At 45.4% G+C, this 20,082-nt stretch overlaps 1 non-coding gene across 1 annotated transcript; it reads right to left on the bottom strand.

The window, feature by feature from the left end:
- Positions 1–1,957: 1,957 nt before the first annotated feature.
- On the bottom strand, positions 1,958–2,031 carry Trnat-agu (transfer RNA threonine (anticodon AGU)). The gene has a single exon. It is a non-coding gene; the product is annotated as a tRNA-Thr (tRNA).
- Positions 2,032–20,082: the final 18,051 nt, after the last annotated feature.

The following is a 20,082-nucleotide window of genomic DNA, read 5'->3' as shown; positions in this document are numbered from 1 at the left end:
CGTCCATTTAACTGCAACAGGAAAATAATAAGCCACAAAGTGCCTACTAACATAAGGATAGGTGTAAGGTTCACAATCAGTCAGCTCACTAATCAGGCGATGGGCGGAAGAGCCTCCTTATTCTCTGGCTTTCACGTTGTTTCATCGACTGTCTTTTCACTTCTGATCACCCTTATTTCCTCACAGACTCCTCGAATTTTTTCCTCATCTTGGAGTTGTCAACGGTGGACTTAATTTGCAGTACTACCCAATGACTGATCACTATTTCTTGACCTCGCCTCACAGTGCCAACTGACGTTTTTCTCACGTGTTCACTGTTGACCGTGTTCCAGCGTTCGTCGCAATCCAACACACTGTTCCGACATTTTTCCACATTTCTTTGTTGCTGAGAAACTAGCCACACAAAACTCCTTTGAAGTGCCCAGGGCTCACACACAGAGAACCATATGTTTGTGCTTTGTCTAAGGGTCCAGTGGCGGTAATTATTTATAAGCATCCTTCTTGCTGCCCATCAAACATGTTTCTAAGTGGGCTGACTACTTCCACAGTTCCGCTGTTTCAGACGCCTCTTTGAGTGAATTCTTGGCGCTTTTCTCCCTACATTACATGCCAGTGCATGTAGGTTCCATGAAACATCGACAAATTTCTCGCTTTTTAAGGCAGGCTTGAACTGACGCAACAAGTCAGAAGTTTCACGGGCCTCCTAGTGCGTTTTTTGTGTGCGCTCTACCTTAGTGCCTAGAGGGGTCCACGAATTAACGACACGTTTCTCACTGTCCGACAGATCCTTCGCGAGGTATCCATTCTCAAGCTAGCTGAGGGCATCCGCCAGCCGTGTAATCAGAATAATAGCTGGAGTCCATCCAAGATCATCCTGCAGACATTTATTTAAGGATCTAGGGATATTCACAGTAGCTTCTCAGTATATATACTCTCTTATGAAATTTGTTATTAACAACCAAACCCAATTCAAAAGTAATAGCAGTGTGCATAACTACAATACTAGGAGAAAGGATGATCTTCACTATTCAAGTTTAAATCTAACTTTGGCACAGAAAGGGGTGAATTATACTGGCACTAAAGTCTTTGGTCACTTAGCAAATAGTATCAAAAGTCTGACAGATAACCAACAAGTATTTAAGAAGAAATTAAAAGAATTTCTGAATGACAACTCCTTCTACTCCATAGAGGAACTTTTAGAACAAAAAAACAAAAAAATATTAATAAAAAAATAAAAATAAAAAAACACAAAAATGAAAAAGTTGTTATATTAACTTAAGTATGTTGTTAAATTAACTTAATTATGTCTTGTATTGGGAAATTTGACTCGTTCCACATCATTACGAAATATCGTATTCATGATCCATGGAACTAGTATTAATCTAATCTAATCTAAAATCTACCCCCTGTGGGCCTGCAGAATGTCCCCACGTCCACTTCTGTAGCGCTCGCTGTATGAGATCCCACCTGCCCCTCGTCCTGGACTGCTCGCACTGGGAATAGGCAAGTGTCCACCGGAAGGGGGAACTGAAGTGTTCTGCACCATCTTCCTGATGAGGAACTCATATCCCGAAACATATTGCACTATTAAAATTAATCAAGCAGGCTAACAAGATATTTATGGTGGTTGGCTGCCTCTGAAAGAGCTATTCATAAAATACACTCTAAGCCAAAGAAAAAGTGACGCTCCATAAAGGAACTACCCGAATGAGACGGAAATCGACAGATGTGATGTACATGTACAGAAAAATAAATAATTGCAATTTCAGAAAAATCGAATGATTTATTCGAGAGAAAGAGCTTCTCAAATTGAGCAAGTCGATAACGCGTTGGTCCATCTCTGGCCGTTACGCAGTTCCTCGAACTTGCGCTGATAGAGTTAATTGTTAATTAATTGAAACCCTCAGCTGCCGACAGGTGTTGTTGATATACCTCGATGAGGACAGCTAAATGTGTGTGCCCCGACCGGGACTCGAACCCGGGGTCTCCTGCTTACTTGGCAGACGCTCTATCCATCTGAGCCACCGAGGACACAGACAATAGCGCGACTGTAGGGACTTATCCCTTGCGCGCTTCCCGTGAGACCCACATTCCCAATTGTCCCCAATCTACATATGTAATGTACCTAATAGGTATTTGCCCATCTCCATATACAGGGTGTTTCAAAAATGACCGGTATATTTGAAACGGCAATAAAAACTAAACGAGCAGCGATAGAAATACACCGTTTGTTGCAATATGCTTGGGACAACAGTACATTTTCAGGCGGACAAACTTTCGAAATTACAGTAGTTACAATTTTCAACAACAGATGGCGCTGCAAGTGATGTGAAAGATATAGAAGACAACGCAGTCTGTGGGTGCGCCATTCTGTACGTCGTCTTTCTGCTGTAAGCGTGTGCTGTTCACAACGTGCAAGTGTGCTGTAGACAACATGGTTTATTCCTTAGAACAGAGGATTTTTCTGGTGCTGGAATTCCACCGCCTAGAACACAGTGTTGTTGCAACAAAACGAAGTTTGCAACGGAGGTTTAACGTAACCAAAGGACCGAAAAGCGATACAATAAAGGATCTGTTTGAAAAATTTCAACAGACTGGGAATCTGACGGATGAACGTGCTGGAAAGGTAGGGCGACCGCATACGGCAACCACAGAGGGCAACGCGCAGCTAGTGCAGCAGGTTATCCAACAGCGGCCTCGGGTTTCCGTTCGCCGTGTTACAGCTGCGGTACAAATAACGCCAACGTCCACGTATCGTCTCATGCGCCTGAGTTTACACCTCTATCCATACAAAATTCAAACGCGGTAACCCCTCAGCGCCGCAACCATTGCTGCACGAGAGACATTCGCTAAAAATATAATGCACAGGGTTGATGACGGCGATATGCATGTGGGCAGCATTTGGTTTACTGACGAAGCTTATTTTTACCTGGACGGCTTCGTCAATAAACAGAACTGGCGCATATGGGGAACCGAAAAGCCCCATGTTGCGGTCCCATCGTCCCTGCATCCTCATAAAGTACTGGTCTGGGCCGCCATTTCTTCCAAAGGAATCATTGGCCCTTTTTTCAGATCCGAAACGATTACTGCATCACGCTATCTGGACATTCTTCGTGAATTTGTGGCGGTACAAACTGCCTTAGACGACACTGCTAACACCTCGTGGTTAGTGCAAAATGGTGCCCGGCCACATCGCACGGCCGACGTCTTTAATTTCCTGAATGATTATTTCGATGATCGTGTGATTGCTTTGGGCTATCCGAAACATACAGGAGGCGGCGTGGATTGGCCTCCCTATTCGTCAGACATGAACCCCTGTGACTTCTTTCTGTGGGGACACTTGAAAGACCAGGTGTACCGCCAGAATCCAGAAACAATTGAACAGCTGAAGCAGTACATCTCATCTGCATGTGAAGCCATTCCGCCAGACACGTTGTCAAAGGTTTCGGGTAATTTCATTCAGAGACTACGCCATATTATTGCTACGCATGGTGGATATGTGGAAAATATCGTACTATAGAGTTTCCCAGACCGCAGCGCCATCTGTTGTTGAAAATTGTAACTACTGTAATTTTGAAAGTTTGTCTGCCTGAAAATGTACTGTTGTCCCAAGCATATTGCAACAAATGGTGTATTTCTATCGCTGCTCGTTTAGTTTTTATTGCCGTTTCAAATATACCGGTCATTTTTGAAACACCCTGTATATAGTTAAAGCCTACCAGCCATTGACATTCGTCTGTGCGAATGCGCACAGGTTGCCCAAACTCCTACGGGAATCGTCACCTTAGTGTGCGCGATTAATGAGTGGATGGGCAAATACCTACTAGGTACTTTACGTATATAGATTGGAGGCAGTTGGGAATGTGGGTCTCACGGGAAGCGTGCAAGGGATAAGTTCCTGCAGTCGCGCTATTCATCTGTGTCCTCGGTGGCTCAGATGGATAGAGCGTCAGCCATGTAAGCAGGAGATCGCGGGTTCGAGTCCAGGTCGGGGCACACATTTTCAGCTGTCCCCATCGAGGTATATCAACAACACTTGTCGCCAGCTGAGAGTTTGAATTAATCATCATTTATTCTAGAGAAGCTGCACGGTCATCAATGGTATCTGTTCTTTCGAGAACAGTCACTGTCTTCATATATTCTGAAAGTTATTTGATATCCTGAGAGATTTCCCCCCAAATTCAATCCAGTTGGCGCTTTAGATCGTCAAAATCTTGGGCTAATAGCCGGACCCTGCTCATAAAGCTGCAAACGCTCTCAACTGGGGAGTGAGCCGCGGACCTCGCTGGACAGGGCATGATATGGCACGCACGAAGACAAGCAGCAGCAACTCTTGCAGTGTGTGGGTGGGCATTATCTTGCTGAAATGTAAGCTCAGTTTGATTTACCATGAAGCACAACAAAATGGGATGTAGAATATCGTCGATGTCCCGCTGAAGGATGCCGCGGCTTACAACGAATGGGGTCCTACTACGAAGTGAAATGACACCCAACATCATCACTTCTGGTTGTCAGGCTTGATGGTGGGTGACAGCCAGGTTGCTATACCACCGCTGTCCAGGGCGTCTCCAGACACGTCTTCGGTTTAGAATCTCATTGACTTGAGTAGAATTATCTTCAGTAATGAGTTTCTCTTCGAACTGAGTCCCGATGACCAGGGAAGAAGTGTCTGGAGATGGCCCAGAAAGTGTTGAGACACCAACCTGACTAAGGCCAGCCATACTGTTCGGATTGATGATATGGTGTGTTATTTTATTTTTTAACATAACCCGTTTGGTTGTTATCCACGGCACCCTCACATTACAGCGGTATGTCGACGATATTGTAATCCCGTCTTGTTGCCCTGGACTTACATTTCGGTCCCATTTGGGTAATTCCTTCATGATCCGTGTTTTTTTTTCCTTGGAGTGTACATTAAAACTGCTGACAAATATTCCTCTTAAAGCTACTAGTATACTTAAGAACTGTTGAGAAAAGTATCCGTTTCACAGTGCAGTGAAAAATCTATAGTACGACGAAAAGAGAAGAGCGAGTGAAAGGCGGATAGACAGGAAACGCGAGAGGGAAGAGATAGGGAGGATATCTGTATTTCTGCACTTAAAAGAAGGATCGGAGTACAAAAGGTTGTGAGGACACTTGTCCCTGGTTAATTAGGGGCTAACTGGCTGTCTGCCAGTGTCCGCAGTTTACGCGAAATCAAAGCAAGACTCGACGACCCGCCGGAGTGAAAGCAAACAGATGCAGTCGTTAGGGGCTGCGCCCTCTTTGATCATCCCTGCCGCTTCCCGTTGTAGTGGAGCGCCAATTAGCCACGCCGAGCAGAGGGAGCAGCAAAAGCGGCGTCATCATCGGCGCTGTCGCACACTTCACTTCCTTAATGAGCAACACGTAACACGGCTTTAGGAAATTGTTTTAAAGATAAGGGCTTCTTACCGAGAACATGGAAAAAAATTACGAGGGGCCTTAGCCGTGAAGATTACTGGAACATATTCCCTACGTGATCTGTCAGACGGCAAATTTATTAGACTTAGTTAATGAAAGTTGGTCCGACCGACAGATGTCCCGCTCACAGCTGAGGCAAACACTGTGAAAGACGTGCACTTCATTCACCATTCAGTGCTCGTATTTCATATTTCTAATCCCAGCATTATATTAATTGAGGCCCTATTCATAATTTCTTGAGCCGGCCGAAGTGGCCGTGCGGTTCTGGCCCTGCAGTCTGGAACCGCGAGACCGCTACGGTCGCAGGTTCGAATCCTACCTCGGGCATGGATGTGTGTGATGTCCTTAGGTTAGTTAGGTTTAACTAGTTCTAAGTTCTAGGGGACTAATGACCTCAGCTGTTGAGTCCCATAGTGCTCAGAGCCATTTGAACCATAATTTCTTGGGTTGCCTAATTTATTTGACGATGTTTACAGTTTATCTCACACTGATCTGTGAGAGGAGCTGGGTGCTAGGAAATTATTTATGTGCGAGGGTAGCAGTCTTTCTAGCAGCCATGATGGCTTCCCGTTTTCCACCCTTTTTTTCCGAACGCCAGGGTAGCACATGGTGTCGTTTGAACGTTCAGTAGTGGCCAAAACTTTTTGTGTTCTGCCGGCCGGAGTGGTTGAGCGGATCTAGGCGCTACAGTCTGGAACCGCGCGACCGCTACGGTCGCAGGTTCGAATCCTGCCTCGGGCATGGATGTGTGTGATGTCCTTAGGTTAGTTAGGTTTAAGAAGTTCTAAGTTCTAGGGGACTTATGACCTCAGCAGTTGAGTCCCATAGTGCTCAGAGCCATTTGAACCATTTTTCTCGTGTTCTCGGTTCCCCAACCTGCCTTACCAACCTTCTAACTGCTATTTCTGCTCGATTCTAATGTGGCCAGTTCAAGTGCGCTCCCGTTTTTCGCGGGTGGGCGCCAACCGCCCTCCGCGGGTGGACAGTGGACAAAGGGGCAGCGGGGCAGTTTCAGTGTGACCGCGCCGGAGACCGGAGGTGCTGCTTCCAGCAGATGAACTCCGGTAAGCATGAGCACCGTCCTGCACTGTTGCTTCGCGCCCTGCGGCCCAGAGGGAACCTTATAGGGCATTTTACTGACGTGCGTTCCTTAAATTACGCTTTACGCAATTTTTCCGGGTTATAAGACTGTAGATTTTCCTTGTAGAGTTGGGCATAGTGTGCGAGATGTGTTGGTTAGTCACAGTAGCTTGCAGTACGGCAGTAAAGTGTATACTTTCATGCTCACTTTTCCGCTTCGTCTGGCAGTAGCTATTTCAGTTTTCCCGTGCAAAATTCGACTTAGAATTTAGGTATTCCTAGCTTGAAAACTTGTGCCCTTTGCCCTACGCCACGTTGCGAGTGTCTGGCGGCCCTTCTTGTTTCGTTAACGTAATCGGACCGCGAGCCGAAGTTATCTAGTATCGCTTGTATGAACAGTTTGGCGTCTTGCTGGTTTTATTCCTATAGTACAGGAGGCTACCTAGCGATTCACTACCAGTAGCATCTTTCTTAGTCTCTGGCTGATTCCTGGTGGTGGTACTTGCATGCCTGCAACCCCTTCCTTTAGTAAATTGAACTCCAGTAGATAATACTGCGATCGTTCCTAAAATTCCTTTCCTCCAGCTATCTTGGATTATTGTGAAAGTACTTTGGGGCAGCTTGCTGAAGTCTATTCTTTCTCCCCACACCCCCATTTGGTTTTATAAATGTTTAATATTCAACTGTTAAATAAATGAGTCCTTTAATTTGTACATTCTCCCTTTCATTACTAAAAATCACCCCTAGTGTCACAGTAGAATAATTCACAACTATATCGGTTGCTATAAGGAAATCGAGACACCGCTTTTAATTGTAACCGTCATGCTATCCAAATTCTTGTATTGCCTTGCCAGATTTTTGACTGACAATGTGAAGAACAGATTGAAGTTCTTTGTAGGTAATCATCATATGGTCCGCTTAAAAAGAAACAGAAAGTGGATAGGAAGGTAGTAGGAAAATAAACTGGAAATCGAAAATAAGTTGTATGCACAACTCTTCATATTCGAATCCCTTACATGGTAACTCATCAATTGATCAGACCGAAAGAACAGCTCATTTTGTGAACGTATCTGCTCTCTGATTGTTGGAACTGGAGAATGCAGTAATCAACGCTTAATGGTACAAAGATGGTAACTTAAATTGTGAATATAAGAGAAAAAATATTAAATAGAAAATTATTTACGACAGAAGACTTTCTCCAAATGAAAACTGCTAAAACGCTACGCAACGACTTGTGCAAGATTACTAGACGTTGTAGTATCACTTCGAGAGAATTATTTCATTTTATTCTCTGTCTTACGACAAGTGTGCAAAATGCTGAAAGCTCAACGCGGTGGGAATGCTTCTTACTTTTGTAGTGGCCAAATGTTTGCGACCGGTCCGGACAGACTATAGAAGCTACACACTGTATTATATGTTAAAAACTACGACGGTAATATTGACACTCAAAGATACGTTGGATGTCAGTGGCACCTGGGATGCTAAAAAAAATACTGTTGTACATTGTATCTCTGGCTTTGTTAGCCGACTTGCGTGTAGTTCAAAAATGGTTCAAATGGCTCTGAGCACTATGGGACTTCAAAATATCCATGGGTGTACTGCCGGTCTACAGTGTCCAACGGACACAATATTTCGTCGATCACACATGTCGCCATCATCAGATGGCTCCTGTGAACGTGCCGGCACGGAGATCGGTACGCTATGGCTGCTCAGAGGGAACTGGGTTCGGTCGCGGCGGTGGCCGATTTAAATACCCTCCGCCCGCGGCGTGCTCCTTAGCCGACCGCGCCCTGCGCCAGGGTCGCGCGGTGGAACAGATTGCGACGGCGTCTGAGATGACGTTGGTGTGATGGCTCTGTCCGCCGTGGTCGTCACAACTATACGTTTGCTCGATTTACTCTTGATTAAGCCAATCGCTGGTGCCCAAGCCACAGTCACGGTTTATGAGGTCGTCATTGGTGCGAATTTCGATGGCCTCTCTAACAACGCTGTCCCAGTATCTCGACGTCTGTACCAGAATCCTTGTGCGGTCATATTCTATAGCGTGATTTTCCGACAAACAATGTTCAGCGACCGCCGACTTGGTCGGATACATCAGTCGAGTGTGCTTCTGGTGTTCACGGCATCGATCCTCGACGATACGCATCGTCTGACCAATATACGACTTGCCACATTGACACGCAATCTGGTACACGTCGACCTTCCTCAAACTGTGGTCATCTTTGGCGCTCCCCACCAGTGCACGAGTTTTATTCGGAGGACAAAACACAGTTCCGACCCGGTGTTTCTTCAAAATGCGGGCGATTTTCCCCGAGAGTGCGCCTGTATATGGAATAAACGCAGTGCCTACCTCCTACCTCGTGATTTCATCCATCTCCACAGGTTGTGCTGTAGTGGTTGGGCGGAGAGCACGTTGAATCTGCTACTCTGAGTACCCATTTTTTCGAAACACAGTTCTCAGATATTCCAAATCCTGGGGTAGACTCTCTGCGTCAGAGATAGTGCGCGCCCTATGTACTAGAGTTTTAAGTACCCCATTCCTCTGTGAAGGGTGGTGGCAGCTGTCTGCGTGCAAATACAGATCAGTGTGCGTTGTCTTCCGATACACCCTATGACCTAGGGTGCCGTCAGCATTTCTCTTGACCAAGACGTCAAGGAAAGGTAATTTACCCTCCGTTTCAGTCTCCAAAGTGAATTTGATGTTGGGGTGTATGGAGTTTAGATGTGTAACCAAGTCAAGGAGTTTATCCATACCATGTGTCCAGATGACGAACGTGTCGTCCACGTAACGGAAAAAGCAAGTAGGTTTCCATTTGGATGACGACAGGGCGTCCTCCTCGAAGTTCTCCATGTACAAATTCGCTACCACCGGTGAGAGTGGGTTACCCATGGCGACTCCCTCCGTTTGTTCGTAGTATTCTCCATTAAAAAGAAAATACGTGGAAGTCAAGACATGCCTAAAAAGTTTAGTGGTCTTCTCGTCAAACTTCTGACTAATAAGTTCTAGTGACTCTCGCAGGGGTACCCTCGTAAACAAGGAAACGACGTCAAAACTCACCATGATATCTGACTCATCCAACCTGAAACTATCAAGGCGTTTAACAAAATCCACGGAATTACGGATGTGATGAGGGCATTTACCCACATAAGGACGTAATATTCCCGTCAGGTATTTGGCCAAAAAAATGTAGGTGCCTTGATGTTGCTGACAATGGGGAGTAATGGTACCCCCTCTTTGTGAACCTTCGGGAGTCCATATAGTCTAGGCGGTACCGGAAATTGGGGTAACAATTTCTTAGCGTCACCCTCCGGTAAATCTGCGTCCTTGAGAAGCAACCTCGTCACTAGAATTGTTTAGTCAGAAGTTTGACGAGAAGACCACTGAACGTTTTAGGCATGTCTTGACTTCCACGTATTTTCTTTTTAATGGAGAATACTACGAACAAACGGAGGGAGTCGCCACGGGTAGCCCACTCTCACCGGTGGTAGCGAATTTGTACATGGATGAATTCGAGGAGGAAGCCCTGTCGTCATCCAACCGTGAACACCAGAAGCACACTCGACTGATGTATCCGAGCAAGTCGGCGGTCGCTGAACATTGTTTGTCGGAAAATCACGCTATAGAATATGAACGCACAGGGATTCTGGTACAGATGTCGAGATATTGGGACAGCGTTGTTAGAGAGGCCATCGAAATTCGAATTCGCACCAGTGACGACCTCATAAACCGTGACTGTGGCAAGGCTTGGGAACCAGCGATTGTGTTAATCAAGAGTAAATCAAGCAAACGTATAGCTGTGACGACCACGGCGGACAGAGCCATCACACTGACGTCATCTCAGACGCCGTCGCAATCTGTTCAGCCGCGCGACCGTGGCGCGGGGCGCGGACGACTAAGGAGCGCGCTGCGGGCGGAGGGTATTTAAATCTGACGCCGCCACGACCGAACCCAGTTCCCTCTGAGCAGCCATAATGTACGGATCTTCTCCCGGCACGTTCACAGGAACTCAGTCCGTCAGTTCACCTGATGATGGCGACACGTATGATCGTCGAAATATTGTGCCCGTTGGACACTGTACACCGGCAGCACGCCCGTGGATATTTTGATTATGAAATACGCCGGGAGAAACTCAAGAATCACACTATGGGGCTTAACTGCTGAGGTCATTTGTCCCCTAGAAGAAGTACTTACACCTAACTAACCTAAAACGTCACACACATCCATGCCCCTGGCAGGATTCGAAACTGCGACTGCAGCGGTCACGCGGTTCCAGACTGTAGCGCCTAGAACCGGTCGGCTGCCCCTGCCGGCTTAGATGTAGTTTCTAATTTCTTTTTTTGTTGTATGTTGTCTTTCTAGCGAGAGTATAGAGAGGTATATATTGCTGTATGAAAGGAATAGTCCGCCATTGCAATCAGATTGTGACTTTAATGTTTGGTGTCTATATAGAAAAGGTGGAAGGATTAAAAGCCATTATAATTCGAAACATATCATCTTGATGAATGAACGGCGAATATAATCATCGTCAAACACAACAAAAGAAGAAAAAGGTAATTCATTAGTTTAAAAACCCGACACTTCACATTGGACATTTTATACGTTTAAGTTTTACCTGCAAGATTTACATCTTGTGGCGAAAGTAATTCCAAGAGCCTGCATCGAATTTATAATAACATGAATGAAAACCAGCGACAGGCGACATTGCTGTCTTTTCTCAAAAGTAACATTCAATATCCCGGACGTGGATTTATTCTCGCTACAACGATTAAGGATCTGCTGCCATTTTCATTCCCCTCCTGTTTTTCTTTGGGATTGTTCAGGCAGTACTAAATCGCCGATCGCTGCAGCTGTAGAGTCATGGGATCGACAACGCCGAGATTTAGAAGAATTCTTCCTGGAGCGAATCTCTATTTCAGGAGATAAAAAAATAAAAATAATGATAATTATTATTTTCAGAGAATCTTCAAGGTTTTTGTTAGGAGAAGTCCTGCTATCAACTTCATAACCATTCATAATATTCGTTTTTCTTTTCATTTATTTTTACCTGCAGTCACCAAGTACAGTACACATTCATTCAAGAGAGAATTAGTACAATATTGCAGTTAACTTGGGGAAGGGATATTATAACGTATACTAGAAGCTGAATGGGTGACACTTGTCTGAAGACGCGTCTTCACGTTTTGACTGCCTGTCTTGGCCTGTTCAGCCGACGAGTTACAGTGCAAAGCATTGGAATGTATATTGTTGTGTATAGATATTACTTTGTTATTTAGCTTTCTAGCCTTTTACTATTCCTCTTTGTCTTTTTTTTTAAACAGAACAGCTGATGATAACTTCCTAAGAACCCAAAACTGGTCGTGATACTGTTTGTGTGACATCAGGGTATCTGGTACTAACATCTAACGGCACGGTAATCTGGAAGTGGGCACAAGTTTTTGACTCATCACTTTATGTGAAAAAATATAATTCGAAGTTTGGCGTACTCATGGTAGAGTGATTAACCTTGTTCTATAAAAATAAAGCACTACCTTTAAATAACAAAATTAATAAAGCTGTACCAAATTCAACAATCATAACAGTGGTATTTACAGGGTGTTTCAAAAATGACCGGTATATTTGAAACGGCAATAAAAACTAAACGAGCAGCGATAGAAATACACCGTTTCTTGCAATATGCTTGGGACAACAGTACATTTTCAGGCAGACAAACTTTCGAAATTATAGTAGTTACAATTTTCAACAACAGATGGCGCTGCGGTCTGGGAAACTCCATAGTACGATATTTTCCACATATCCACCATGCGTAGCAATAATGTGGCGTAGTCTCTGAATGAAATTACCCGAAACCTTTGACCAACGTGTCTGGCGGAATGGCTTCACATGCAGATGAGATGTACTGCTTCAGCTGTTCAATTGTTTCTGGATTCTGGCGGTACACCTGGTCTTTCAAGTGTCCCCACAGAAAGAAGTCACAGGGGTTCATGTCTGGCGAATAGGGAGGCCAATCCACGCCGCCTCCTGTATGTTTCGGACAGCCCAAAGCAATCACACGATCATCAAAATATTCATTCAGGAAATTAAAGACGTCGGCCGTGCGATGTGGCCGGACACCATCTTACATAAACCACGAGGTGTTCGCAGTGTCGTCTAAGGCAGTTTGTACCGCCACAAATTCACGAAGAATGTCCAGATAGCGTGATTCAGTAATCGTTTCGGATCTGAAAAATGGCCCAATGATTCCTTTGGAAGAAATGGCGGCCCAGACCAGTACTTTTTGACGATGCAGGGACGATGGGACTGCAACATGGGGCTTTTCGGTTCCCCATATGCGCCAGTTCTGTTTATTGACGAAGCCGTCCAGGTAAAAATAAGCTTCGTCAGTAAACCAAATGCTGCCCACATGCATATCGCCGTCATCAATCCTGTGCACTATATCGTTAGCGAATGTCTCTCGTGCAGCAACGGTAGCGGCGCTGAGGGGTTGCCGCGTTTGAATTTTGTATGGATAGAGGTGTAAACTCTGGCGCATGAGACGATACGTGGACGTTGGCGTCATTTGGACCGCAGCTGCAACACGGCGAACGGAAACCCGAGGCCGCTGTCGGATCACCTGCTGCACTAGCTGCGCGTTGCCCTCTGTGGTTGCCGTACGCGGTCGCCCTACCTTTCCGGCACGTTCATCCGTCACGTTCCCAGTCCGTTGAAATTTTTCAAACAGATCCTTTATTGTATCGCTTTTCGGTCCTTTGGTTACATTAAACCTCCGTTGAAAACTTCGTCTTGTTGCAACAACACTGTGTTCTAGGCGGTGGAATTCCAACACCAGAAAAATCCTCTGTTCTAAGGAATAAACCATGTTGTCTACAGCACACTTGCACATTGTGAACAGCACACGCTTACAGCAGAAAGACGACGTGCAGAATGGCGCACCCACAGACTGCGTTGTCTTCTATATCTTTCACATCACTTGCAGCGCCATCTGTTGTTGAAAATTGTAACTACTGGAATTTCGAAAGTTTGTCCGCCTGAAAATGTACTGTTGTCCCAAGCATATTGCAACAAATGGTGTATTTCTATCGCTGCTCGTTTCGTTTTTATTGCCGTTTCAAATATACCGGTCATTTTTGAATCACCCTGTATGTGTGCAGTGAGTTTTAAACGTTCTGTTCTGAAGTTTGAAAGACTTTGGTGAGCACCATTTTTTATTTTTATTAGTTAATTTATTGAAATGGAGGATTGGCAATTTTACAGCTACAATGGAAGATGATCAGCCACCCAAACTGAAGTATGCATTTAGAAGAATTCAGTATGGGTATGGCGTAACCAGTTTAACATCTTCAGAGAGCCTAGATACGTCTATACGATCGCTGCAGAGAGGTGGCTCAGTCTCCATTAGCAGCCGCAGTAGAACTATCTCGGTTAGTTGTCCTGGTGAAAGATTCGCGACCCTCAGTGAGAGAGGTTGTATGCGTCGAATAACTAACAGTACGTTGTCGTGTCACAGAAAAATAACTTTTTTATCGGCTAGAGTAGTTGCAGGAGTTGAGATCGTAATAACTGAGTTCGTAATTCCTTTTTTACAGCGTTCCGTCGTAATTCTGTTTTAATGACCAGCGACGTGCTTCTCGGCTCTTCCTGCCAGGCCGTGTCGCCCAGCCGCAGTACAATCTCTGGTTCTCACCCGTAGCAGCTGAATGTCGTAGTCTGCAACAAATGACGGCTGCCGTCATCCGATATAAATAAATAAGATCAGATTATAAAAATTTTCATAACAAGAATATTTCCTAAAAAACTATTTTACATGATAAAATATATTCATAAATAATTCACATTTTTTTGAAGAGGAGTGTGAACAGTATTTGCACTGGAGACAAATCACATCTAATGAAACAGAGAATGAAGTCGAATCAGAACAGATATTTATACATTATTAAAATTTGTGTTTCAGAAGTATAAGAGGCGATGAAAAAGTTTCCGACTGGGGGCGTTGCTGCAGTTTACATGCCTCGTAGCGCGTCTCCGATGATGTTTTATAAACACCGACATGTCATCAAAGGACTCCACACCCTCCATCTCCTTCATCAGGGCAATTTCCAACGCCTCCCCCTCCCAGATGACGAACTTCGCCGTGACATCTACCCTTCCTTCCAACTATAACCTGGCCTTGTTCCCCCCCCCCCCCCTCCCCAGGGCTCCCTTTTTTCCTCTTCCCTCCTTCTCCCAGAGCGGATTTTCCTCCTTCCCCCCCTCCCCCTCAGACCCTGCACCCCATACTTGCCTCTTTCCTTCCCACGTCCCTCCCTACGTGGCCCTCTTCAGCGCGCCCCCCACTTATCTCCCCCATCTCTTCCCCTCCCTCCCTTCTTCCAGTTTCCCTCATCTCCTTGCGCCTGGAAGATCCTCTGTCATGATCATCGTCAGTGTGCCACATCAGTGTTGTGTTTAGTGCTGTTTCTCCTGTGCATCAAGAGGTGTGATTTTAATTGTGTACTGCCTTGAGGTTCGCCATCAGTGTTTGTTATGTGCTACACCATCCGTCGATACCTTTCATGCTCCAGTCATACTGTGCCTTGTGTTCTTTTAATTGTCGCAGCATGTGGCTTTTTGTGTGTAATACTTTTAAACAGTTTTAACAGTTTTTTACCTCCATTTTACGGTCACCCCGTTTTTTGTCTATTGCCTTCCATGATGATCCCCCTTTTTTATATCTATGTTCACCATATTCTCTCCTTTGTTCTTTTTAAATGTCTTCTATTGTTTGTTCTATGTCTTTCGGCTGAAGAGCAGCGCATATGCTGCTGCTGGCCCGCCCCGATGGGGAATTGAAATACAATAAAGAAAAAAAAGCAAAGGATTAGTGGGATTAATGCGGCGTTCACGCCTATCGGACGCGCGTGCAGTAAATGCAGAAACATGAAATATGGCGACGTTATTGCCAGATGCGTCAAAACAGGACGAGCGTGCTGCTATTCATTTCTTGGCTGCTGAAGGGCAAACACAGGCAGACATCCATCGGAGAAGGAAGACAGTGTTGGGGGCGGGATGTCTTTCGAAAACCACTTTTGCGGAATGGTGCAACAAAGGCTGCTGCTGCTTCATGGTACGCTCGCTCAATGGGAGGCGCTCGAGCACAAGTCCTATACTCCTGATCTCTCACCGCGCGGTTATCACACCTTTGGTCCCTTACAAGGGAACCTCCCCATCGCACCCCCCTCAGATTTAGTTATAAGTTGGCACAGTGGATAGGCCTTGAAAAACTGAACTCAGATCAATCGAGAAAACAGGAAGAAGTTGTGTGGAACTATGAAAAAATAAGCAAAATATACAAACTGAGTAGTCCATGTGCAAGATAGGTAACATTTAAGATAATGTGAGCTCAGCAGCGCCGTGGTCCCGTCGTTAGCGTGAGCAGCTGCGGAACGAGAGGTCCTTGGTTCAAGTCTTCCCTCGAGTGAAAAGATTAATTTTTTTATTTTCAGACAATTATCAGAGTTCAGGCACTCACACATAATCAACTTCGCTCTCCAAAATTCCAGGATATGTTCAGATTTGCTTGGACATATGCAGGATTTGACGGTCTACAGGCGGAAAAATTTGAAAACGTTAAAAACATATGTTTCGACAGAGCACAGAGAAAACTGTGCGACTGTGAAACTGTTGCATTCATTTGTTGCAGTTTATGTGACACACTCTTATGTTTTCATCACTTTTTTGGGAGTGATTATCACATCCACAAGAAAACCTAAATCGGGCAAGGTAGAAGAAGCTTTTTACCTATTCGCCAAGTTTGCAAGTTAGGTGGGTCGACAACATATTCCTGTCATGTGACGCACATGCCGTCACCAGTGTCGTATAGAATATATCAGACGTGTTTTCCTGGATCAAATGTTTTCGGTTCCCATTGGAGAGGCACGCACTTTCGTCTACTAATCGCACGGTTTTGAGGTGCGGTCGCAAAACACAGACACTAAACTTATTACAGGGAACAGAGACGTCAATGAACGAACGGACAGATGATAACTTTGCAAAAATAAAGTAAGTAAACTTTTCGCTCGAGGGAAGACTTGAACCAAGGATCTCTCGCTCCGCAGCTGCTCAGGCTAACCACGGGACCACGGCGCTCCTGTGCTGACGCCATCCTTGATGTTGCTCATGTTGCCCATGGACTACTCAGTTTGTATATTTTGCTTATTTTTTCATAGTTCCACACAACTTCTTCCTGTTTTCTCGATTGATCTGTGTTCAGTTTTTCAAGGCCTGTCCACTGTGCCAAATCATAACTAAATCTGAGGAAGGGGGGGGGGGGTGTGAAAGGAAAGGCCGTGCAGTGTCGACGATTCCTGTCGGACGAGGATATGCAACACGCATTACGAACTTCTTCACGCAGCATAACGTGGTGTTTTATCAAACCGATATCTTTAGTCTGGTGCGTCGATAGGATGACATCGGAAGTTCACTGAGGCTTTTTGCAGATGATGCTGTGGTGTATCGAGAGGTTGTAACAATGGAAAATTGTACTGAAATGCAGGCGGATCTGCAGCGAATTGACGCATGGTGCAGGGAATGACAATTGAATCTCAATGTAGACAAGTGTAATGTGCTGCGAATACACAGAAAGACAGATCCTTTATCATTTAGCTACAAAATAGCAGGTCAGCAACTGGAAGCAGTTAATACCATAAATTATCTGGGAGTACGCATTAGGAGTGATTTAAAATGGAATGATCATATAATGTTGATCGTCGGTAAAGCAGATGCCAGATTGAGATACATTGGAAGAATCCTAAGGAAATGCAATCCGAAAACAAAGGAAGTAGGTTACAGTACGCTTGTTCGCCCACTGCTTGAATACTGCTCAGCAGTGTGGGATCCGTACCAGATAGGGTTGATAGAAGATATAGAGAAGATCCAACGGAGAGCAGCGCGCTTCGTTACAGGATCATTTAGTAATCGCGAAAGCGTTACGGAGATGATAGATAAACTCCAGTGGAAGACTCTGCAGGAGAGACGCTCAGTAGCTCGGTACGGGCTTTTGTCAAAGTTTCGAGAACATACCTTCACCAAAGAGTCAAGCAGTATATTGCTCCCTCCTACGTATATCTCGCGAAGAGACCATGAGGATAAAATCAGAGAGACTAGAGCCCACACAGAGGCATACCGACAATCCTTCTTTCCACGAACAATACGAGACTGGAATAGAAGGGAGAACCGATAGAGGTACTCAAGGTACCCTCCGCCACACACTGTCAGGTGGCTTGCGGAGTATGGATGTAGATGTAGATGTACATGATTGTCTCAATGCTCAATGCTGACTGGCATACCGATTGTGCACAGTACGGCCTCCAAACAGAAACTTTCGGCCCCCAGTCGTACAGTGAGGTGATAAAAGTAATAGGATACCTCGTAATGTCGTGCTGAACCTCCGCTGCTATTCGATGTGGCAAGGACTCAACAATTCGTTTGTAGACCTATGCTGAGAAATACTGAGCTATGCTCTCCCTACAGCCGTCTGTAATTGCGAAAGTTTTACCTGTGCAGGATTTTGTGCGCTAATTGACCTCTCGATTACGTCCCATAATTGTACGATGAGATTCATGTCGGGCCACCCGTGTGGCCCAATCATTCGCTCGAATTGTCCAGAATATTATTCAACCCAATTGCTAACAACTGTAACTCGGTGACGGGGCGCATTAGCATCCATACAAATTCTATCGTCGTTTGGGAACATGAAATCCATGGCTGGAAAAGGTCTCCCGCCGCCCGGGTTGTGACCGAGCGGTTCTAGGCGCTACAGTCTAGAACCACGCGACCGCTAAGGTCGCAGGTTCGAATCCTGCATTGGACTGAGCAAAGGTTGGGAAATTGTACGGGCGCTGATAACCACGCAGTTGAGCGCCCCACAAACCAAACATCATCACATCATCGAATCCTGCATCGGGCATGGATGTGTGTGATGCCCTTAGGTTAGTTAGGTTTAAGTATTTCTGAGTTCTAGGGGACTGATGACCTGAGAAGTTAAGTCCCATAGTGCTCAGAACCATTTGAACCATTTGAAAGGGTCTCCAAGTAGGTAAACATAGCCGAGGATCGAGTTTATTCCACTTAAACACGGCCTATACCATTACAGAGCCATCACCAGCTTGCACAGTGCCTTTTCGAAAACCTGGGTCCTTGGGTTCCGGAGGTCTGCGCCATGAACTGAAATCCGGACTTAAGGTTTTCCATTTGTCTAGGGTACACCTAATTTGGAGAGGCCTGCAGTCGTGTCAGTTGTCTGCTTCCATAGACCATTAAAGGCAAATTTCGCCGCTCTGTCGAAACGGATAGGTTCGTCGTAAGTCCCACGTTGATATCTGTAGGTACTTCACGCAGTCTTGCTTGTCTGTGACCACTGACTACACTCTGCAATATCCGCTGCTCTCGGACAGATGGAGCTATGCTTGGCCCGCTAGATGGCGCTGCCATAGGTCAAACGGATATCAACTGCTTTTTTTAAATGGTTCAAATGGCTCTGAGCACTATGGGACTTAACTTGTCAGGTCATCAGTCCCCTAGAACTTAGAACTACTTAAACCTAACTAACCTAAGGACATCATACACATCCATGCCCGAGGCAGGATTCGAACCTGCGACCGTAGTGGTCGCGCGGATCCGGGACGAGTGCCTAGAACCGCGAGACCTTTTTTAAATAGAAACCCCCATTTTTATTACATATACGTATAGTACGTAAAGAAATATGAATGTTTCACTTGGACCACTTTTCTCGCTTTGTGATAGATAGCGCTGTAATAGTCACAAACGTATAAGTATGTGGTATCACGTAACATCCCGCCAGTGTGGGCGGTATGTGCTTCGTGATACATTACCCGTGTTAAAATGGACCGTTTACGCCGGCCGAAGTGGCCGTGCGGTTAAAGGCGCTGCAGTCTGGAACCGCAAGTCCGCTACGGCCGCAGGTTCGAATCCTGCCTCGGGCATGGATGTGCGTGATGTCCTTAGGTTAGTTAGGTTTAACTAGTTCTAAGTTCTAGGGGACTAATGACCTCAGCAGTTGAGTTCCATAGTGCTCAGAGCCATTTGAACCATTTGGACCGTTTACCAATTGCGGAAAAGGTCGATATCGTCTTGATGTATTACTATTGTGATCGAAATGCCCGACGGGCGTGTTGTTTGTATGCTGCTCGGTATTCTGGACGACATTATCCAAGTGTCCGAACCATTCGCCGGATAGTTACGTTATTTAAGGAAACAGGATGTGTTCAGCCACATGTGAAACCTCAACCACGACCTGCAACAAATGATGATGCCCAAGTAGGTGTTTTAGCTACTGTCGCGGCTAATCCGCACATCAGTAGCAGAATCTCAATTGAGAATGCTAGATTAACATCAATGGCACCCGTACCATATTTCTATGCACCAGGAATTGTATGGCGACGACTTTGAACGTCGTGTTCAGTTCTGCCACTGGTCACAAGAGAAATTGCGGGACGATGACAGAGTTTTTGCACGCGTTCTATTTAGCGACGAAGCGTCATTCACCAACAGCGGTAACGTAAACC

Source organism: Schistocerca cancellata, chromosome 1, assembly GCF_023864275.1.
Source record: "Schistocerca cancellata isolate TAMUIC-IGC-003103 chromosome 1, iqSchCanc2.1, whole genome shotgun sequence".
Lineage (NCBI taxonomy): Eukaryota > Metazoa > Arthropoda > Insecta > Orthoptera > Acrididae > Schistocerca > Schistocerca cancellata.
The sequence above is the reverse complement of the archived record's forward strand: the minus strand, read 5'-3'. Positions and strand labels throughout refer to the sequence as shown.